This window comes from Octopus bimaculoides, chromosome 10 (genome assembly GCF_046866305.1).
Source record: "Octopus bimaculoides isolate indiv1 chromosome 10, ASM4686630v1, whole genome shotgun sequence".
NCBI classification, from domain to species: Eukaryota; Metazoa; Mollusca; class Cephalopoda; order Octopoda; family Octopodidae; genus Octopus; species Octopus bimaculoides.
Window position 1 is genome coordinate 13,238,501 of NC_142937.1, and position 7,500 is coordinate 13,246,000.

Consider the following 7,500-nt stretch of genomic DNA (forward strand, 5'->3'; position numbering starts at 1 on the left):
TCAATTATTCAAATTACCCTTTTGGACAAGAAATATTACTTGGCATAACAAGGGTTAACTAATTTAAAATTGTTGTGGATTGATTAGTATTTGCTTGGAGGCTTAACTGGGGGAGTAGGTTATATCCTGCAGGGTGGCTTTTTTGGTAAGTTACAAGAGAAACGGTTAGTTAGAAAGTGTAACTCGGCATCTAGAGAAAAATAGTCATAGCATTGTGAAAACATGAATTTTTTGTTGGAATACTGACTAAATCTAAAAGAGTATTGTTTCTTAAATCATTGGAACTACATATATTCCATGCTGAAGTGCAGGGATTACAACAATTATAGAATATTCTGCAGTATGTGTATATATATATATATATATGTATATTTATATTTTTTTTATATACATATACATATATGATAAAGAGAGAGGGAATGGAGTGTACCAATAAGTAAGATTTCATCGCAGTTGTAGACCTGAGATAATGAAACAACAGGTTTAATTTGTTCCCTTATTGTACCAAAGGAGATTTCTTCCAGTGGATTCCTCAGTTACACGTGATTTGCAGAGATACAGAGTGTTATGGCTGATCATATTAATCTTGTTCAAAGCAACGTGACATTAAATTCTGAAGGGTAATCTGCTGTTCTGTGAAGAGAGAATGGGATTTCAAATAGAATTAGGATATGTAGAGGACATCGTAATCAAGGAGAACAAACTGTCTGAGGAAAAAGCTTGAGAGCGAGCAAAAGATGGAGAGATATTTGTGAATGACTGTTTTCTTATTATTCTAAAACCCTTTTTTTTTCATTAGATACAACATATATGTGCATAGAAAGTGCATATGTACAATATTCTGATATACTACATTTACATGGGGTGGGTATATTTGAGCAATATTATGATTTCTGATATAAGTGACTTAGGAGTTGATGATAAAGTTACCAGTTCCTACTAAACTGTGATTTTCTGTGAGGAAACTATTGAGTAGCAAAGACTTATTCGTTAAAATGTTGTTTATCCCGATAAATATTAGCATATACCTGCACCTATGCCTATGAGATATTGGTACAACAGATTCCAGTATCTCTTCTCTACCTAATGTATATATGACTATTATGTCTAATCTTGAACCATGATTGTAAAGGTAAAATAAATAGCCCCCCCCCCTTTTTTGTGTAAGAATTAGCCATAAACCTAATAACAACACAGCATAGAATATCAGAGATGATGATAATATCTAATATTATTCTACATCACTAATAAAGGGATTAATCAATGCAGATAATAATATGATACCATTATGCAGATTCCATTGTACCTTCCCTGCATCAGTTTGAGCCAGAAGACTGTGATATGCTCTTTCAACTTTTCAAAAAGAAAAAGCTACAAGATGTTGCTTGCGGTTAGGAAGGAAACCTATAAAAAAAATTCAACCCCTTGTTTATATATTAGTCTAGTTTCTTTTTTTTTTTTTTTGTTTTTTTTTGTTTTTGTGATTTTTAAATTTATATTCAGTGATCTGAAAGTGAGTGTGTTGCTATAGAGCCACAACTATTCAGCCCAGAAGATAGAATGGATATTATTTCAGGGATGTAATTGGTTGGACTGCAGATATATGAAATCTCACAGAAAAAAATGACTGTATAAAATATTCACTCTTGATTCTGGGGCATAATCCACAGTTCTGTGAAGAGGAAAAGGATTAGTTAGGGAATAATAAGTTACAATGTAGCAGATGTGTTGGTAGAGAAGAAACAGAGAGAGGAAACAGCATATGTGAAAGCTAGTGATGGGGGAAAGCTTTTGAATGAAGGTTTTCTTATTCCCAAACCGTTTTCTTTTAAATTAGATCCAGACTATATATGCATGGTGAGTGTATACAAACAATACTCTAATAGGCTGCATTTGCAACAGAAAATATCTGAATATAGGGCTCTTCATTATATTTTCCACCCAGATGATAAATAGATATTCCCCTGTATATAATACTTTCTGAAATGGTTCTGGCTGTATTTGAACTCGAACAAAAAAAAAAAAAAAAGGCACATGAGCTACCAAATTGCAAAATCAAACCTGTTTACTATATAATGATCATTGCTCTTCTCTTTTATTGAAGCTGTTTTTGTTTTAGTGAAAAATCATGGAGGAACAAAATGCTAAGTAACTGTAGACATCATTTAAACTACATTACTAGAGGCTCCAAAACTTGTTACCACCAACTATCATTTCGGTCATGCTTGCCTCATTCAACTTTATATTCAAACATACCAGTCATCTGAAAGATTCATTTCAAAATAATCAGTGGTTTTTAATTAAAAACTGAACAAATCTCATATTCTATCACCTCTTTGATTCTCATTTAGCCAATTATTCTAGATCTCTCTAAGAGAGACATTATCATAAAAATATACATTTTATCTACCTACCCAGATCTCAATAAATTCCTTGTGTGTACGTGTGTGTATATATATATATATATATATATATATATATATATATATATATATATATATATATATATATATATATATATATGGATATATATGGATATATATGGATATATATGTATATATATACATATAATTTTTTTTTCTTTTCATTTTAGTCATACATACTATGATTGTTGAAATTAAAACTTGGAATTGTTTTCATGTGCAAATGTAAATGTATTTTCTCATTTCTCCTGTTAGTTTTTTTTCCCTTTCATTGTCTAGAAATGTGATGGTTAAGTGATCAAAATGCTGGACAACCCAATAGTTATAGGTCACATGATCAGACTCTGTCATAAATAATACAGTATCTTTGGCCTGTTACATTATACTTCTTGCCTCAGTCTAAATAACTGAAATATAAACGCCACCCCTATTTCATTGTTCAGTGATTGACATTAGAAAAAGTACCCAGCCATGAAGATATCAGCTCCAACAAATAAAAGCAAATATCCAGTTCAAAAGTTTCAAAACTCATCTAACCCATGCAGGCATGGAAATGTGGATGATTAAGATAGAAATCAAATTGTTTTACAATGAAAAGAAATAAAAGTAATACATATACATTTATCACAAATGACCAATATGATACTGGTAACTTGATAAACCCAGTGACTCAAACCTTTAAAAGAGAACATGGCTTACAAAGTGAAGAATTTTAATTGTCATTCATTTATGTTGACGACATGATCTCCCGTTTGTATAACCCCAGCCCCTTAAAAAAGAAATTATGTCCTGTTGAGAAACTGATGTAGATAATTTATTGCCATGAATTGACACAGCATGGAATCTACACCAGACCTACATGGATAAAAAGACCTATACAACAACCCTTTTCTAGGGTATCTGGTAACCTAACAATGATGTCAGAAGTTTGAAATTGTCATGAAATAAATACGAATATTATGAAGAAGTAAAGACAGTAAGTCATACAAATGACTACGTCATCTCACAGAATATGTATATCGGCTTACAGAAATTTTTTTTCTGCTGCAGTTATGACTAAACAAACCTGCAGGTCTATCAACAGATTTGTTGATTTTGGTGGTGTTTAGGGATAATAAAAGCATGTTGATTTGTCAAATATGTTAAGGAGAGAAATATACGAAGCAGTGTAAATTTGTTAACAGTTAAAGAGAGAAAGAAGGTGTATTGATTCTCTATGTTGATATGTTGAATGTTGATGTTAAATATTAAATAAACAAATGGAATTATGTTAAGGAAAAGCTATTAAACAAATATCAAATGTTTAAAGGCGAAATATTAAGCCATGTTAAATGTTAAAAGATGAAAAGTAAACAACTGTAATATATTAAAGGGAATATATTATAAAACGAAAATTAAAGAGACATGTGTAAACAATGTTAAAATGTTGAAGATCATTATAAAATAGTGTAGAGAAGTCAAAAAATAAAAATTCAATTATTGCAGATTAAGAGATGATTATTTCTCTCCATGTGAAAATATGGTGACTGCTGCTGATAGATGTATGTAGTAGAGTACGTGTTTATGTGCATTTGGCTGTCTTTGTATATGCTTACATATACATACAAGTTTATGTGGGTTCCATGTGATATTACGTTTCCATGATGAACGATATAAATTTATATATGTAGTATATACTCTCTATGTATCCTTTACAGTTGTTTGTGTGTGTGTACATAAATGTGCATGTGTGTGTGTGAGGGTATATAAATATATATATAAACTGTGTATATGTACATATATATGTACCAAATGTATACTTTGTCACTCAAAATACATGTAAGCATATATATGCACCAATATGCAAATATAAATTGTAAATACAAATGTGTACTGGTATATATATGAACAAACATAATTATCTATATCAACATGTCCTGACTATGTAGGTTATACATACATGTATGTACACACATTCATCTGCATCTTTTGTATGTATATCTACATACACATTAATAGAAGTATCATTTGCTCATGCATCTGTCTCAAAACACACACACATACACACATATACATATACACATACATATCCCATGTATTAGCTTGCTAACAAGAGTGGCTCTTGTATTTTTCAATATTTTTTACACTCAGTGACCTTATTATTAAGTGCTATATGTACCTAAAAGACTGGCCACTGATATGCATATAGATTTTGACAAAATCTATTATGACATCCATCTCAATCATTATCTCAGTAATTTTGACTGGAAACCAAAAATACTTCTAAAATCTTCACATTTCATGGCAAATTTGGAAAGGTTTTGCTATGTCTTTGTATAGTATATACCTATGATTGAGCTAATAAAATCCACTTGAATACAGTTTTTTTAAAACAGGTCTCAAATAAATCCATCATTATTTTAATGTCTCAAAATAGAAACTCCATAAACCAAAATTAATTAAACTTTAATCTCAGAAATTTCTTTCAAAAAAATAAAAATAAAAAATAAAAAATTAAAAATTAAAAAATAAAAACAAAAAAATTTATAAGATGGTAAAGAGAGAAAATGAAATACTTGTTTTTTTTTGGTTCTTTTTTTTTTGCTGCTGATTTTATGGAACTAATTTTAGATTCCAAATATATTGGCAAATCTGAAAAACTAATTAATTCCTGTCCCTTATTGTTTTAATTTTAAAAGAGGATTAAACAAAAATAAATTTTGCAAAAGGGGTCTAAAATTTGAATCCAAATGTTTTCCATAATTAAGTAAAACAAAGAAAAGAAAATTAAATAAATAAATGAACTAACATTAATTAAAACTAATAAAATAAACTGAAGTTTTGCACTAGATGTATATAGTGTCTTTGAGCTAGCACTGTTGTTGGGTGTATGACTGTCGGCAATAATTTCAATGTTCCTTTATGTATATGGAAGTGTCATAGCCAAGACAGCTTCTTAATCAGAAACTAAAGTCAATTCTCAAAATTCACTTTCATGCAGGTTTCCTATAAAAATGGAAGAGGAGGGGTGAAAACAGATGAGTTTTAAATGTATGAATTAATAGTTTAAATATTAGCTGTCTTTAATAAATAATCATTTTAAACAATATATTAATGTATCACACTAGGCAAGCAGTGAAGGTGAGAAGTTAAGTTCCCCCTGAGCTGAGTCTATCGTCAGTTATTCAATTCCCAGTTATAGATACTTTCATTTCTATCACATACTCTATGGCTCTTGGGATAGACATGAACAGCAACCATTTTATTAACATTTTGTAAATTAATAATGACAATAATAATAATAAATAATTATAATATTAATGACAAATAATAATATTCCTATCTCTTTGATTCCTCTTATCACACTTGCTTCAACTACATAAAATGTAGATTAAGTATGTCATCACTTGGCTATTTAACAAAATGCATGAGCTTATTATTAAGCCATTCATTATAAGTTTATAGATATTTTTTAAACGGAAGAGTTTAAATTACATAATGAGCAAATACCATATTCTTTACACTACCCCGTTTCTTCCATAATCAAAGTGTAGGAATTATGGTAAATTTAAACGTGTTAATAACTATTTTTTTTTTTTAGTTTTTAATTAAAGGCAACTTCATGAAGGAAAATGTACTTGGTTTGTTCTCACTTCATACTTTCTGTTTTTTTGTTTCTTTTTATTTCTCTTTTATTCTGAGACATTTCCTAAGAATACTGAAAGCAAGTGAAGTGACTAACATTTCCAGTTATTACATTATATTACAAGACTATACCAATCTAACAAGGTGAATTAAATATCATCATCACACATTTGCTGTTCCGTGTAATTTTAACATGTTAAAGTTTGAGCCATTTATTTTCAAAATCTATCTCATATTAATATATAATCTAGCTTCTATCAACTTTCATTAAATTGCCACTTCTACTTTTACACAAGTCGTTTATAAGGCATGTGAAATATTGCCTCATTACAATAGTAATAGATCTATCCATAATGTTGTCATCTTTTGTTGAGATTTCTTCATTTCATCAGAATGGAATGATAAGAATAGTAATGATTTCAACGACAAATTCTATAGAACAAGCTGTAATTACCCAGTAAGCTCAGTCTGCTTTTCATCTTAGCAAAGGTATGAATTTCATATCTTCTTAATTCTCTTATTCACCATAATAATACAAGAATTCTATGTCTAATCAAAAATTTTAATGAATTTCATGGCTGTTTGTTTGTTAATTTCTGTTGCTAATTTTTTTCCCTAAGAAAGAATTAGGAATGAATTGTTTATCATCAATATATCTCAAGTAATTAGTTTATTAACCACTTGTATGGTAAACAGCTAATTTGATATTGACTGAGCTAGAATATAACACTTTGAAAGTCTCAACTAAGGTTTCATCAGATGTTTAGTGTTACACTCAAGATGAGCTGTAATCCAATCAGCCTAATACATAACTATTACTACTACTACTCCTACTACTGCTGCTCCTACTGCTGCTCTTACTACTGCTACTACTACTGTAATGATGCAATAAAAGTGACACCTATACTGTTACATCACTTGCATAAGTTTTTCTCAAGCTTAGAAAATTCAAACTATCCCATTGATTTTTTCCCAGTTTTGGAGTTATGTAAACTGTTTTCATTTTTTAACATAAGAAATTTTGAAGAGACGACTTCAAAAAAGACAGGTCACTGTATAATTAATTTTATTAACAGCAACAATTAAAATCAGAAAGTGATGACATACTTATTACCATTGAATGTAGGCTATGATGTCTCATACTACTTGCATTTAAGCAATATTTGTATCAAGAAATGCTACAGACAAACTAACCTAGAATTATATAAATACATATATGTATGTCTGTGTGTGCATTCATACATGTGTATATGTATATATCTAGCACTCTCTTTTATATGTGAGAGAGAGCTATATAGATACATACACACATGCATGAATGCATACACACATACATGCATATGCACACTAGTGTTATATATATATATATATATATATATACACACACACATATATGTGTGTGTATGTACTTATATATATGTGTGTATATATGTATGTGTGTATCTGTATATGG

The 7,500-nt window shown here is 29.5% G+C and overlaps 1 protein-coding gene across 22 annotated transcripts in view; it reads left to right on the forward strand.

The window, feature by feature from the left end:
• LOC106869227 (tolloid-like protein 2) overlaps positions 1-7,500 on the forward strand; it is a 1,141,949-nt gene that overhangs the window by 1,133,176 nt on the left and 1,273 nt on the right. For all 22 annotated transcript variants that reach the window (XM_089358367.1, XM_089358378.1, XM_089358375.1 and 19 more), the window contains one exon: positions 1-7,500. This exon is cut by the window's left edge and continues 14,578 nt beyond it; it is cut by the window's right edge and continues 1,273 nt beyond it. The gene's annotated coding sequence lies outside the window, so the exon portion shown is untranslated.